Source organism: Lathyrus oleraceus, chromosome 1 (genome assembly GCF_024323335.1).
Source record: "Lathyrus oleraceus cultivar Zhongwan6 chromosome 1, CAAS_Psat_ZW6_1.0, whole genome shotgun sequence".
Classification (NCBI taxonomy): Eukaryota; Viridiplantae; Streptophyta; class Magnoliopsida; order Fabales; family Fabaceae; genus Lathyrus; species Lathyrus oleraceus.
In genome coordinates this window covers 126,680,918-126,697,662 of record NC_066579.1, presented here as the reverse complement: position 1 = coordinate 126,697,662, position 16,745 = coordinate 126,680,918, and positions in this window count along the sequence as shown.

Genomic DNA, 16,745 nt, shown 5'->3' with positions numbered 1-16,745 from the left:
TATGCAAAGAAATGGAGAATTGGACTTAGATTTTATGACCTTTCCTTATGCAAATTTGGAGTAAATGGACCTTAATGATGAAGATGAACTTTGAAAGGACTATCTTCTAAACTCCCTCTTGGCCATTCTTTGATTGTTTATAGAACTTTTTGATGTGTGTTTTCTTGTGCTAGGGGATTCCAAACTTGAGTAACTTTGAGGAACCATTACCATGAGCATCCAAAGTGAGAGAAACAAAAGCCATTGGAGGATTCATGAAGCATTCTTTGCTTGATTGATTGCTTGAAATATTTGCTTGTGGTTGCTTTAGTCCAAAGGATGGGAGCTACTTGGATCATCAATATGATCTCAAGAGAGGAACTCCTAGTGTGGTTCATTTTCTTATCCCTCACCTTTTTGTTTTGTTTAGGACTTAGCCATTCTTCTTCATCTCTCCACTCTAACCCAAGCCAAAACTTTTTGTGCAAACATTTAACTATTGTTTTCAAACATTAGAAACCTAAGCCTTATGCTTTTGATTTTAAAACTTTCTTTTCATAACACTTATTTTGAATTGAACTTTTAAGTCAACTTTGACCGTTTTGTATATACTTCTAATTGGTAAATATAACCCATTCAAATGTGCTTTTTGTGGTTTCAATGGCCACTTCTTAATCAAATTTTTCATAACCTTTAGCTATTAGGTTTGAGTTATCTTTGTGGTAGATGTAATACTCACCTATATCCTTAGTGATGGACAATGAGTCTTCCATGCTTATTATAGGGTTAACCCCTCACTAGCATGTTGAAGCTATCCTCACATGGTGGATTTGTGGTTTGGTTGAGTTTTCTCCCTTTGATAACAAAAGACCTTAAGGCTTTTGGACCAATCAATTCACCAACTTGTTTTGAAATTTTTACCCCAAACTACGAGGTTTTGATCCTAATCTTTTTTATAAGATGGTACGTAGGCAATGGGTTTATCCATCCAAACACAAATGTAAATAAACTTGTATATTCTTTTCTCATCTCTCCAATCATGTTTGCACAAACAAAATTTTCACAAAACAACAACCTTTGCAACAAATGTGAAAAGGGCTCCCTAGGAATACCTAGGATGTTTTGGGTGCCTAACACCTTCCCATTGCATAACAAACCCCCTTACCCAGATCTCTGTTTCTTTTACTAGTTTTGTTAAAACTATTAGGTTTTTGTTCGCTTTCTAACCATTCCTTTGGATAAATAGAAGTGCGGTGGCGGCTCGACTTGTATGATTTACCTTGGATTTAGTCAATATCTCTAATGGTAACGAATACCCCGCTACACCATGGATTATGGACGAAGGAACACTAAGAAAGTATGATTTCAGATGTCCTGATTTGAAATAGCTAAGAAAGTTGTCATCTTTTGTATTAGATCCCTTGGACTTCAAGCAATATCATGGGAAGCTTTTATCTGTGTTATCTATTGATGTGGTTAAAGGACTTTTGAGTGTTCTGGTTCAGTTCTACGACCCTCTCTACCAGTGCTTCACTTTTCCCGATTATCAGCTTATGCCTATCTTAGAGGAGTATGCTGGGAATACCCGTATCTGACAAGATGCCTTTTAGTGGATTGGAGGAGATTCCCAGATCTCATATCATAGTTGAAGCTCTTCATCTGAAGAAATCTGAGATTGAGGCTCATTGGGTAAGGAAATGAGGTATTTTTGGGTTGACTTCTGAGTTCTTCATTGGAAAAGCTACTATCTTTGCTCAAGCCAATAATGTGGATACTTTTGAAGCCATATTTGTATTACTCATCTATGGTCTAGCTTTGTTCCCTAACATTGATGATTTTGTTGATGTTAACGCCATTAGAATCTTCTTAATTAGGAATCATGTTCATACTCTGTTGGGTGACATGTATTTCTCTTTGCATTTAAGGAATTCTAAAGGTGGTGGGACTATTGTGTGTTGTGTTCCTCTTCTGTACAAGTGGTTTATTTTGCACTGTCCTCAAACGCCTGCTTTTATGAAGAACAAGCAATGTCTACGGTGGTCTCAGAGACTTATGTCTCTCACTAATGATGATATTGTTTGGTATGATTCTGCATTGAGTAGTGTGGATATTATTGATAGTTATGGTGAACTCTCAAATGTTCCCCTCAGTGGTACACAAGGAGGAATCAACTACAACCCTACTTTGGCTCGTCGTCAACTTGGGTTCCACTTTAGAGACAAGCCTAATAATACTCAGTTAGAAGGTCTTTTCTATCAAGAGGGTAAAGATCCCCAACATTTGAAGCAGAAGACAATACATGCTTGGCATAATGTGCATAGGAAAGGAAGATCCGAGCTTGGTCCGTGCAACTGTGTAACTTTGGAAGCTTACACTATTTGGGTGAAGAAGAGAGCTTTGGAGTTGAAGATGTCGTATGCTTCTGAAATACCTATGTCTTTGGTTGTGGCTGAGCCATCAACTCTCCCTAACCAAGATATAGAGGAGTTGGAAGACGCACTCTCCAAGATGAAGCAAGAGAGAGATATGTGGGAAAAGCGGTTCCATGCTTTGAGCCGAAAGCATGAGGAGTTGCAACTTGAGTCGAAAGACAATGACGAGCTCATTGAACTTATTGAAGACCAAGCAGTGAAGAGATAGAGAGAGCCAGAGGGTCCATCTTCCTCTAGTATGCCTCAGCCTTCCGGTGCTTGGAAGAAGATTGTTGATCAGCTTGTCCTTGTGAAGGCTTAGATGAAGACATCTTTTGAGTCTGAGATTCGATGCATCCGAAGGAAATACGCGCCCGCAGCTAGATCATCTGACACTGTTGCTAGGGGATCCTTAGGATGATTAGTTTCCTTTTCACTTGTATTTGTGCTTTTGGTTTCTGAAATTATACTCAGTGTAATCCTTCCAAATTTTATGAATAAAAAGAGATTTTATGGTCAATCAAATTGTCATTACTATTATCATTTGAATATATTTTTAAATAGAACTTCATATGTTCCTTGAAATTAAAAACAAAAACATTTCATTTCATGCATCATTTGCATAACAGGTTTTCTTCTGCCAGATGTCTTATCGGTTATTCTTCTGTGCTTCAGCCAAGCTGACTCACTGATACAACACTCGTTCCAATCAACCCAAGATCATGGAACATTTGGAACAAGAGAATAGAGAGCTGAAGGATGAGATTGCATGATTGACTGCCATGATGGAGTCTATTCTTGCTGCGCATGATCAGTCTTCACCAACTCCCGTAACTCCTCCCCAGAGGACTGTCATTTCTGAGGTTGCTACGTGAACTGTTCTCTTCGCTGCTAGGCAATCTGGTCCATCCATGCCAACTGGATTCCCATGGGGAATGCCACCAAATGTTATGCCTGAAGGGTTTGCACCTACCTTTGTCTCTATGCCAACATCTAGCCCGGTCATGTCTATGCCTCCTCCAATTGTTCATACTTTGCCTCGTGTTGTGGACACCATCTACCATTCTGAGCCATCTGAGGGTCTAGACGTGTATGAGAAAATGGACAAAATGAAAGATCAGTTCCTTGAGCTGCGAAAGGAGTTAAAGACGTTAAGAGGAAAAAACCTGTTTGGTAAGAGTGCCGCTGAGCTGTGCCTGGTACCGAATGTAAAGATCCCGATGAAGTTCAAAGTCCCTAACTTTGAAAAGTATAAGGGAAACACTTGTCCACTAAGCCACCTTGTTATGTATGCCAGGAAGATGTCAACTCAAACTGATAATGATCAGTTGCTGATTCACTACTTTCAAGACAGTTTGAATGGTGCTGCTATGAGATGGTATATGGGGTTAGATAGTGCAAGTATCCGTACTTTCAACAATTTGGGTGAAGCTTTTGTTAAGCAGTACAAATACAACGTTGATATGGCGCCTGATAGAGACCAACTGAGGTCTATGTCTCAGAAGGATAAGGAGACGTTTAAAGAGTATGCTCAGAGGTGGAGCGAACTTGCTGCCCAGATTAATCCTCCATTGGAAGATAAAGAGATGATGAAGATTTTTCTGAAGACCCTGAGTTCATTTTATTACGAACGTATGATTTTCAATTCCCCCAGTGACTTTACCGAAATGGTAAATATGGGGATGAGGTTAGAAGAGAGAGTCCATGAAAGACGCCTGTCTAAGGAAGAAGCATCATCCAGTAAGAAGTATGGGAGTGGTTTCTCCAAGAGAAAGGAGGGGGAAACTAATTCAGTATCTGTGGGGAGGCAGAGGAGGCCTCATGTTAGAAGGAGTTCTCAACCGCGCCAGCATCATTATCAAGTTTCTTCAGTGATTCATGTATTTTCCAACAATTCCAACAATCAATTTGTTCCGATTCAACAACAACAACGTCAACAACAACCGCAATAAAGAACCAACTACAACAACAACAATAATCAACAACAAAGTTTTGAGAGGAAGAAGGTCTCCTTTGACCCTATTCCTATGACATACGCAGAATTATATCCATCTTTGGTTCTCAAGAACCTGCTTCAACCCAGAAATCCACCTCAAATCCCCGAACCACTTCCATGGTGGTTCAAACCTGAACTCCGTTGTGCCTTTCTCCCGGGAGCCCCTGGCCATGACATTGAGAATTGCTACTCGTTGAAGTACGAAGTACAAAAGCTTGTGAAGAGTGGGATGGTGTCCTTTGAGGACCGCGCACCTAACGTGAAAGCCAGTCCATTGCCTGCTTATGGTAATGCTACTGTCAACATGGTGGATGGTTGTCCGAGGAATTTCCGTGTTTTTGATGTACGATCTATCCGTAGGTATTTGGTGGAGATGTATAGAACCTTGTGTTTGATCAGTGATTGTGAGCACGACCATGATGGTTGTGCAATCTGTAGTGTGAACCCCCATGGATGTATGATTGTCAAGAGGGATATCCAGAAGTTGATGGACGAGAATGTAATCTAGATTCAACAGTCGAGGGATATAGATGATATGAATGTGATTGTTCCTGTATTCAAGACCCCTGAGTGGGCAGTAATTCAGTTTGAGAGCAGCAACAACAACGTTAATAGATCGGTATCGCCATTAGTAATACGGTTAGCGGGACCCGTCCCATATGCATTCGATAAAGTTGTGCCTTATCAGTATAATGCCACAATGGTGGAAAATGGTCAAGAAATTTCGTTACCCATAGCTGATTATGTGGTGAATATAGCTGATATTGCAAAGGTGACCCATAGTGGTCGTGTCTTCGGTTCGGTCTTTCCGAAGGAGGTAGAGGATGTTTCAATTAGTAAGAAAGTGGATATGCCAGTGATAAGTCCAGTTAGTGCTCCAGTATGTCAGTCTGGTAAATCCAACAAGCTGAAGGCTAATGATGATGATGAAGTTTTGAGGTTGTTAAAGAGAAGTGAGTTAAATATGGTGGAGCAGCTTCTCCAAACCCCGCCAAAATTTTCGGTGTTGTCTCTGTTGATGAACTCCGAAGCACATAGGGAGGCATTGCAGAAAGTGCTTGAGAAAGCTTATGTTGAACACGTTATTATTGTGGATCAGTTTGACCACATTGTTGCTAACATCACTTCCTGCAATAATCTAAGTTTTTGTGATGAAGAGCTTCCTGAGGAAAGCAGAAATCACAACCTAGCACTCCATATTTCGATGAATTGCAAGGAGGACGCGTTATCCAATATGTTGGTTGACACTGGGTCTTCTCTGAATGTACTTCCAAAGTCAACTCTGTCTAGACTTTCCTATCAAGGCACCCATATGAGGTACAATGGCGTGATTGTCAAAGCGTTTGATGGTTCTCGTAAAACTGTCATTGGTGAAGTGGACCTTCCAGTGAAGATAGGTCCGAGTGATTTTCAGATTACTTTCCAAGTAATGGATATCCACCCGACCTATAGTTGTTTATTGGGAAGGCCATGGATTCATGAAGTTGGAGCAGTGACATCCATTCTACACCAAGTTTGTGAAGAACGGCAAGCTTGTCGTTGTTGGCGGAGAGAAGGCGCTTTTAGTGAGCCACCTGTCGTCCTTTTCTTATGTTGAAGCTGAGGAGAAGGTTGGAACTTCGTTCCAAGCCTTGTCTATTGCTGAAGTGAAGAAAACTGGGGCATCTATGTCTTCTTTGAAGGATGCTCATAAAGCTATTGAGACTGGCAACATTGATCAGTGGGGTCGGGTGATAGAGATTGCTGAAAATAAGGATAGGGTCGGATTGGGATTTCAACTAGGGTCGTTCAATGTCAAAATTGAAGATGTGCAACCGAGTTTCCACAGTTGAGGGTTGATTCATGGTAATGATCAACACAGCTGTTGTGATCGAAGATAATGACGATGAAGACAAAGCTTGCGCCAACTTTGTGACGCATGGCTAGACTTGCAACAATTGGGTTGTTGTTGATGTTCCTATTGTTGTTCACCGATCTAAGTAATTTGTTGTTCATTTTTTAAAAGAAAAATCCTTCTCCTATGCCTAAGGGAGAAGTGAACATTGTTAGGCATTTCAATCATCATCAATGAAATACATTTTTATTCATCCACATCTATGATGTTTTATTTTTTGCTTTTCTGAAAAAATGGTAATCACAAAAAACATAAATAAATAAATAATAATTGTCCATCTGCATAATATTTGGTCACAATTCACTTCTCTAAAATCAAAATATCAAATCATTCTGCAGGTTGGTTCCCAAACCCATTGAATACAATGATCCTACTCCCTCTCCAAACTTTGATTTCCTTGTGTTTAAGGCTGAGGAAGAAACGGATGATGAAGAAGTATCTGATGAATTATCTCGTTTACTTGAGCATGAGGAAAAAGCCATTCAATCGTTTGAAGAGAAAATTGAACTAGTCAACTTGGGTTCTGAAGATGATGTGAAGGAAGTCAAGATTGGGTCTCAACTGTCTCCAGAGGCTAAGAAGGGGTTGATTGATCTTCTTCGAGAATATTCAAATGTGTTTGCTTGGTCCTATCAAGACATGCCTGGTTTGGATTCTGATATTGTGGAGTATGGATTGTCGCTGAAGCCAGAATGCCCGCCGGTCAAGCAGAAGTTGAGAAGAACTCATCGTGATATGGCAGTGAAAATCAAAGAGGAAGTGCAGAAACATATTAATGTTGGTTTTCTTGTTACCTCTGAGTATCCGCAGTGGATGGCGAATACTGTGCATGTTCCTAAGAAGGATGGAAAAGTCCGTATGTGTGTTGATTACAGAGATTTGAACAAAGCTAGTCCTAATGATGATTTCCATCTGCCACACATTAATATGTTGGTAGACAATACAGCTAAATTCAAAGTCTTTTTGTTTATGGACGGATTTTCGGGTTATAATCAAATCAAGATGGCACCCGAAGATATGGAGAAGACCACATTCATTACACCCTGGGGAACATTCTATTATAGAAAGATGCCTTTCGATTTAAAGAATGCTGGTGCAACATACCAGAGAGCTATGACCACTCTTTTTCATGATATGATGCATAAAAAGATTGAAGTATATGTTGATGATATGATTGCTAAATCAAGTGATGAAGAAGGACATGTTGAGCATTTGTTGAAGTTATTCCAGCGTTTGAGGAAGTACAAACTCCACTTGAATCCCAATAAGTGTACTTTTGGTGTTCGTTCTGGTAAGTTGTTGGCTTCATTATCAGTGAGAAGGATATTGAAGTTGATCCTGCCAAGGTCAAAGCAAGTCAGAGGTTTTCTCGGTCGCTTGAATTATATCTCAAGATTCATATTGCATATGACTACCACGTGTGTGCCTATATTCAAGCTTCTTCAAAAATCAGTCTTGTGATTGGGCCGAGGATTTCCAGAAAGCTTTTGATAGTATCAAAGAGTATCTGCTTGAGCCTCCGATTTTGTCTCCGCCTGTTGAAGGGAGACCATTGATCATGTATTTGACTGTGCTTGATGAGAGTATGGGTTGTGTTCTTGGTCAGCAAGATGAATCTGGAAAGAAAGAATATGCCATTTACTACCTCAGTAAGAAGTTCACCGACTATGAGACTCGGTATTCTATGTTGGAGAAGACTTGTTGTGCATTGGCTTGGGCTGCTAAGCGTCTGCTTAACTATATGTTAAATCATACTACTTGGTTGATATCTAAAATGGATTCAACTAAGTACATTTTTGAGAAGCCTGCTTTAACTGGGAGGATTTCCCGTTGGCAGATGTTGTTATCAGAGTATGATATTGAATACCGATCTCAGAAAGTGATCAAAGGTAGTGTCTTGGCTGACCATTTGGCTCACCAACCGATAGAAGATTATCAGTCAGTATAATATGATTTTACTGATAAAGAGATCCTGTACTTGAAAATGAAAGACTGTGAAGAACCATTGCTTGAAGGAGGGCTAGAACCTGGTTCCTGTTGGGGCATGGTATTTGATGGAGCTGCTAATCAGTATGGGAATGACATTGGGGCAATGATTATTACTCCTCAAGGCACTCATTTTCTATTTACAGCTAGATTAACTTTCAAGTGTACGAACAATATGGCTGAGTATGAAGCTTGCATTATGGGGCTTGAAGAGGCCATTGATTTCAGAATCAAGTATCTTGACGTCTATGGAGATTCGGCTTTGGTTGTGAATCAGATCAAGGTGAATGGGAGACGAATCAACCCGGTTTAATACCATATAGAGATTATGCGAGAAGGATTTCAAGTTTATTTAAAAAGGTTGAGTTTCATCATATCCCTCGAGAAGAAAATCGGATGGCAGATGCTCTTGCAATGTTGGCTTCTATGATCATGGTGAAATTCTGGAATGAAGTTCCCAATTTTACTGTGATACGTCTTGATAGGCCAACTCATATATTTTCTATTGAAGAAGTCAAAGATGAAAGGTCGTGGTATTTTGATATCAAATGTTTCCTCCAAAGTCAGATTTACCCATCAGGGGCATCTTTGAAAGATAAGAAGACTTTGATAAGATTAGCTTGCAACTTCTACCTGAATGGTGATGTGCTTTACAAGAGAAACTTCGATATGGTTCTTCTCAGGTGTGTGGATAGACACGAAGCAGACTTATTGATGACTGAAGTCTATGAAGGTTCCTTTGGTACTCATTCCAATGGACATGCCATGGCTAAGAAGACGTTGAGAGCAGGTTACTATTGGCTGACAATGGAATCTGACTGTTGCAAGTTTGTGAAGAAATGCCATAGTGTCAAGTTTATACGGATAAGATTCATGTTCCTCCGACACTGTTAAACGTCATTTCCTCTCCATGGCCCTTCTCCATGTGGGGAATTGATATGATTGGTATGATTAAGCCCAAAGCTTCGAACGAACATCGTTTTATTCTAGTGGCTATTGACTACTTTACAAAGTGGGTTGAAGCGGCATCGTATGCGAATGTAACCAAGAAAGTTGTTGTAAGGTTTATCAAGAATCAAATTATATGTCGTTATGGTGCGCCAAGTAAGATCATTACTGATAATGGATCGAACTTGAATAATAATATGGTGGAAGCTCTTTGTAAATACTTCAAGATTGCACATCATAATTCTTCTCTCTACAGACCTAAGATGAATGGGGTTGTTGAAGCTGCAAACAAGAACATTAAGAAAATCATTTAGAAGATGGTTGTGACGTACAAAGATTGGCATGAGATGCTCTCATTTGCTTTGCATGGGTACCGTACATTTGTCTGCACTTCAACATGGGCAACCCATTTCTCACTTGTTTATGGCATGGAAGTTGTACTCCCAGTAGAGGTTGAGATCCCATCATTGCGTGTTTTGATGGAAGCCAAGTTGACAGAAGCTGAATGGTGCCAGACCAGATATGACCAACTGAATTTGATTGAAGAGAAGAGGTTGACTGCCATGTGCCATGGTCAGTTATACCAACAAAGAATGAAGAAAGCTTTAGATAAGAAGGTCAGGCCCCGTGTGTTTCGAGAAGGTGACCTTGTTCTCAAGAAGATTCTAACTTTCAAACCCGATGCTAGGGGCAAATGGACTCCTAATTATGAGGGCCCATATGTTGTTAAAAGAGCCTTCTCAGGCGGTGCTTTGATTCTTATAACTATGGATGCAGAAGAGTTCACTCATCCTGTGAATGCCGATGCAGTCAAAAATACTTCGCCCTAAAATAAAAAGAATAACTCGCTAAGTTGAAAACCCGAAAGGGCGGCTTAGGAAAAAATGAGCGTCTCGGTGGATTGAAAACCCGAAAGGGTGATCCAGGCAAAACTTAGAGACATAAAACAGAAAGTGAATCCTGATAGATTGAGTATGCCACCCTGGGGCAATCTATGCAAAAATTAGGGATTATGGCAAGTAACTGCATTCGGTTGATCTCCAGTCGTGGGAACAATTTTGAGCAAGTCATCCGATTCTGATTCGTCAGTTTCAACCAAAGTCAAGAACGCAACGGATATTGAAATGGGTAGAAGGACTAATGATCATTGTATTCAATGTATCCTTTTTCCATGTAAATTACCATTTTTCAACTTTTGTAAAAAATCTATGGAGTCTTGTCATTTACAGACTACCATCCTATTAAATAAAGTTAAGCTTTTTATCCAATTGTTTCTACTCTTATTTATTTTTCAGCTAAATAGAATTGAATTTTATGATGATAATTTCGAAATTCAATTAATAAATAAAAATCATGTTTCTTAAATAATAATGAAAGCAATTACTTTTAAAGAGATCAATTTCAGTAAAGAATATCAACATCAGTATGAGAACAGGTGAGTCCTAAAGTGCGAAGCATTGTTGGTCTTCCCCAAGCGGTTCGTTTGGTAACTTTTTTCCTCCCCGACAGCAAGTCAGATTTACCCAGCTGAGTTTGTAATCACCTCCCCAGTTGAGTTGAAGACTCACATCCTCAACAGTTTACATGGACCCAACACAAAGTTTTATCTCCTGTAAGTCCCCGATGGATTTCATTTTTGATCCCCGACAGTGTTGATTCTTGAGCATTATTTGATTTGGTCCCCTACAAGGTTGTCTCCCATTTGACATGGTGTTGACCTAAAATTCACTGCATAGTTGACGATTTGGATCCTCCGCAAATATTTTTTCCTTCCCCAGCCAGGGTTGAGATATTCAGAGCCAGATGATTGGCATACATCCCCATCATGTTTCTCCAGTTGGTGTTTCCATCTTGTCGAGATCAGCCGAGTGTTGTAACGATGATTCAAATCAGTGACATTTGTATCCTTTGCGATAGTTTTGTTAGCATATACATACATACTCATACATCAGATATTTCATTATGCATTTCCCTATTGCATTTAATTTCATTATTCTGATCCCCTGCTATGGTGACGTTATTTCTCCGTGCAGATTTAGTGTGCCCGTCCTCCTTCAATTATAGAATGTCGGCCCCTTAGGCAGAAAGAGTTTAACCTTTCTCATTTCCCACTGAGTTATTTCCTCATCGATGATTATTATTTTAGTTTCCTCCTCAGTTAATTATCTGGAGGGAACCACTCCCCCTGAGTTATATCCTCATGGGGTTGAGTCTTTGTTTGACCGTTTCTTTCTAGCTCTTACTTAGATAGATACTTTTGGTCCCTCGGGAGTTTATTGCCCAGTAACTGGTAATATTCTTCTCTACTTTGAGTACTTTACTTTTTCCCAATACCCAGTAAAAGTAATTTACTTCTTTTATTTTTCCCAGTGGATTCGTTTTCACGTTTCCCCAGATAGTATATCCTTGATATGTTCATCTTAATTGATGACGTATATTCTCCCTTTTTTGGTTTTCTACCTAGTAAAAAGGTAGTTGTAATCCCTATTTCACTCCCTAGAGAGTTAATCCTTGACATGTTCACTTTAACCAGTGACTGATATTCTCCCTTTTGGTATTCTATCCAGTAACCGGTAGATATAAATCCTATTTCTCCCCTCAGAGTTAATCCTTGATATGTTCACTTTACCTAGTGACGGGTATTCTCTCTATTTGGTATTCTATCCAGTAGCCGATATATATAATTCCTACTTTTCCAGGTGGTCTATCCTTGATATGTTCATTTTAATCGATGACAAATATTCTTCCTTTGAGTTTATCCTTGATATGTTCACTGTAACCGATGACGGATATTCTCTTTTTGATCTTCTGCCTAGTAACAGGTAGTTGTAAATCCTATTTTCTCCAGCAGTTCATTCTTACCCAGTAACCAGTAACAAATACACCTCCTTTTTCTCAGCGAGTCATCCTTGATATGTTTACCCTAACCGGTAACAGATATCCCTCTGTCAGGGTATATTATCTTCCTATCCAGTAATTGGTCATAGATAATATACTTATGTTACTCCTATGTTGAAGTTCATTCTTCCCCAGTTGAGTTCGAGCGCATATTTCCTCAATGAAGTCGCCAATCCCCTGTTTCAGATATTTCAACTTTGTTTTTATTTACCCGTAAATTTTTCTGGTTCCCCAACCGAGTCCTTCCATTGATTTATTTTCATGGATATTCCCCTCGTGTCTCTAGCAGTTTTTAAGTTGTAGCCTCGCCTACGCATAACTTTTATTCCCCATAGTCTCTGTCTCCCTAGTGAGTTTTCCTTAAGGAATGCTCCTGTGGTGTTTCAGTCTCTCCGTATTCTTTTCCTTTATGGCACTATTTTCCCCACATAGATTATTTTTTAGCATTTTCATATCATATGCATCATGAGGTCTCTTAGGGACCAAAATTTGTTTTTATATGTTGTTATTTAAGTCCATTCAACTGAGTTGATATGAAGATTTTAACCTTCACATCCTCAGTTAGAATGTCCTTAAATAGGGGTAGCTGTAAGACCCCAATTTTGACCCTAATATCCCTCATGCTATCTCATCGTATGCATCAGCATTGGGATCACACCTTGACATCCTCCTTACCCCTCATTCATTGGGTTTGCATTGGGAGAGGTCACCAAGCACATTCGATTGTATCATACTTTGTTTTTCATTATTCACTAACCAAAATGCCAAAAATATGTCAATGTATAGTTTGTTACTTTTGTAGGTAGTGTGTGTGCTCACCAATGCCTCATGTAACACCCTTCTAAATACCCCAAATTATTATAATTAAAATAACAATATATTCATCAGAGTAATTATGCCCCGAAGGGTGTCACACAATTATTTCACAAAATTATCAAAATGTCATGTCATGCTCATTTATTTAATCAAAATAAGGTTCTTCTGCATAATTCGCAGCGGAATAAAATTCAACTCAATGTAAAACATGTAACACAATACATGTAAATCATCAACAACCAATATCAAATCAATTAAGACATCCCCTCCCGATGTTACATCTATCAGAGCATGACCCATAAGAACTACTCTAGACTCCAAGCATTAGCTTCTACTCAACTCATTTCTCGTTACCTGAAAAATAGGTGTAAGGGTGAGTTCCTCAATCAATATAACAAGCATTATAGAACAACATGTAATGCTAAGTAATTAACACATTAATTCACCCTAACCAGACTACACACTCAGCAACGGCAGTATCCGTTCAAACATCATATTCAACAATAACATATAGCATATATATAATCTCAACCATACTCAACATCAACAACACAACACACAACACACATATAATACTGGAATACATCCATTCATATTATATGCCATACATTTATTATGCAATGAGACTCTATGCATGCGGTACCGACTATTTGTGAACATATAGTTCAACCTCACCGTCCAAATCCAGGCACGGCTACCAAGCTCACTAGTCCCACTCATTTGAGACATAGTGACTCACTCACTAATTCCTCACCATGGGAATTAGCTACCACCCCAAATGGACCATGAAATGCACGCTACTCACCTAGCATGCAAACAATCAACAACAGTCCAATAATTACTAAACTCACTAATTCCTCACCATGGGAATTAGCTACCACCCCAAATGGGCCACAATGTGCAAGCTAATCACCTAGCAATTGCAACATCACAACGAATTCAGAATAGACACATGCTCACACTCTAGCCACAAAACAGTCTATTCACAAATGCATACACAACTGATACAATCACAGCATCATGCATATCAACACACATCATTAACACGTTTTATCACAAAAGCATATCATATCATGCCACATAATCAAACACAGTATTAGCTCACTCTACTAATACCTATACTACTCAAAACAACGGGAAATGATCCCTATCACATCATGCCTCAGCTAAGTCGCATCACTCAGCCTAAACAACCAAAAACTGCACAACAGTAGCACAGAAAAATCACAATTCTGCCCATACGCGTATTGCCTCTGCCATACGCGTATTGCCCAAACCTGGCCAAACCCATACGCGTAATGTCCACTCTCATACGCGTATTGCGCATTTCCTCGCCCAACTCATACGCGTATCACCTATCCCATTCGCGTATGCTACGCGTAACAATCTCCCCTTACGCGTACCAACAGAGACCAATTTACGTTCAAAATATCATCTTTTTCTCCCATACGCGTAAGGCCTCCTCCATACGCGTACCAGCCAGCTCATACGCGTATTGCCTAGTGCCATACGCGTATGACCAGAAACCAGAACTCTCAGATCTGCTATGGCTTTCTCTGTTACGAAACCTATCCGATCCAACCTTCCACAGTCCAAATTACACAAAATAATCGTCCATATCATCTACACGAATCATATCCTATTCATCTTCACCAATCCTAACATTATCTCTTCTAATTCCTACGAATTCTTTTCAATTATCATCCAATTTCATTCATCCAATTTCATTCATCCAATATTTCACAAATTCATCATGCATCAATCAAATCAGAGATACAACCAATGGTTATTACTACCCAGTACATATTATCATATAATACCCTTTAACCGATGATAAACCCCCTTACCTGAGTTAATCCGGCAGCTTCCGAGCTCCAAGCTTCTCCTTCCTTCAACCTTCGTTCTCTGGCTTTTTGCCCTTTCTGCCTCCTTTCCCTTTTCACGTGAAATTAACCTTTTTACCAAAAATGGGATTTTTCTAAATTCCAACTTATATATTATTCCAATAAATAATTATCCCAATAATTATTATTCCAAAATAATAATAAAATAATAATAATCCAAACTTCCAATTATTCAATTAAATTAATAAATAAAATATTAATTTAAATTAAATAATTAGCTTAGTTTAATTGGGGTGTTACAACTCTCCTCCACTAAAAGAGTTTTCGTCCTCGAAAACATACCTCAATCGAACAACTCCGGATAAGCCTCCTTCATCTGGCTCTCCAGTTCCCAAGTCACATTGCCGCCTGCTGGTCCTCCCCAAGCTACCTTCACCAAGGCAATCTCTTTACCCCGCAACTGTTTCAACTCTCGATCCTCGATCCTCATAGGTGATGTTTCAACAGTCAGGTTATCTCTCACCTGTACATCATCTACTTGGACTACATGCGACGGATCATGAATGTACCTCCTCAACTGAGACACATGAAAAACATCATGCAAATTCGCAAGCGACGGCGGTAAAGCGATACGATAGGCTACCTCTCCTATCCTCTCCAAAATCTGATAAGGACCAATAAATCGAGGTGTCAACTTCTTCGACTTCAAAGCTCGACCAACACCGGTTATCGGAGTAACACGAAGAAACACATGGTCTCCCTCATGGAACTCAAGGGACTTCCTCCTCTTATCATGATAACTCTTCTGACGACTCTGAGCAATTCTCATCTTCTCCTGAATCATCTTAATCTTTTCCGTAGTTTGTTGAACAATCTCCGGTCCAACCACAGCATTCTCACCGGACTCATACCAACATAAAGGTGTCCGACATCTCCTACCATACAAAGCTTCAAACGGTGCCATACCAATGCTCGAATGAAAACTATTGTTGTAGGTAAACTCAATCAAAGGTAAATAACAATCCCAAGCACCTCCCTTTTCCAAAACACAAGCTCTCAAAAGATCCTCTAATGACTGAATCGTCCTCTCAGTCTGACCATCAGTCTGCGGATGATATGCAGAACTCAATCTCAGCTTAGTTCCCAAAGCCCTCTGCAAACCTTCCCAGAACTTCGATGTAAATCTAGGATCTCTGTCCGAAACAATACTCGACGGAATACCATGCAAACTTACAATCTTCTCAATATACAACTCGGCTAGCCTCTCTAACGGATAATCCATTCTGATCGGAATGAAATGAGCCGACTTCGTCAATCTATCAACAATCACCCAAATAGCCTCAAAATTCTTACTTGTCCTCGGCAAACCAGAAACAAAATCCATACTGATACTATCCCACTTCCACTCTGGAATAGCCAACGGTTGCATTAGCCCAGACGGCTTCTGATGCTCAATCTTTGACTTCTGACAAGTCAAACAGGAATAAACAAAACTCGCAATTTCTCTCTTCATTCCCGGCCACCAAAATAACTTCTTCAAATCATGGTACATCTTCGTAGCTCCAGGATGAATACTCAAGCCACTACGATGTCCCTCTTCAAGAATACTCTTCTTAAGCTCAGTAACATCCGGAATACACACCCGACTACCAAATTTCAAAACACCATTCTCATCAACTCTGAATTCACCACCTTGACCTTGATTCACTAAAGTCAACTTATCAACCAAAAGCATATCGGATTTCTGACCCTCTCTGATCTCATCCAGAATATTACTCGTCAACTTCAACATTCCCAATTTAACACTATTGTGGGTACTCTCACACACCAAACTCAAATCTCTAAACTGCTCAATTAAATCCAACTCTTTAACCATTAACATAGACATATGTAAGGATTTCCGACTCAACGCATCAGCCACTACATTTGCTTTACCCGGATGGTAATTCAAACCAAAATCATAATCCTTCAGA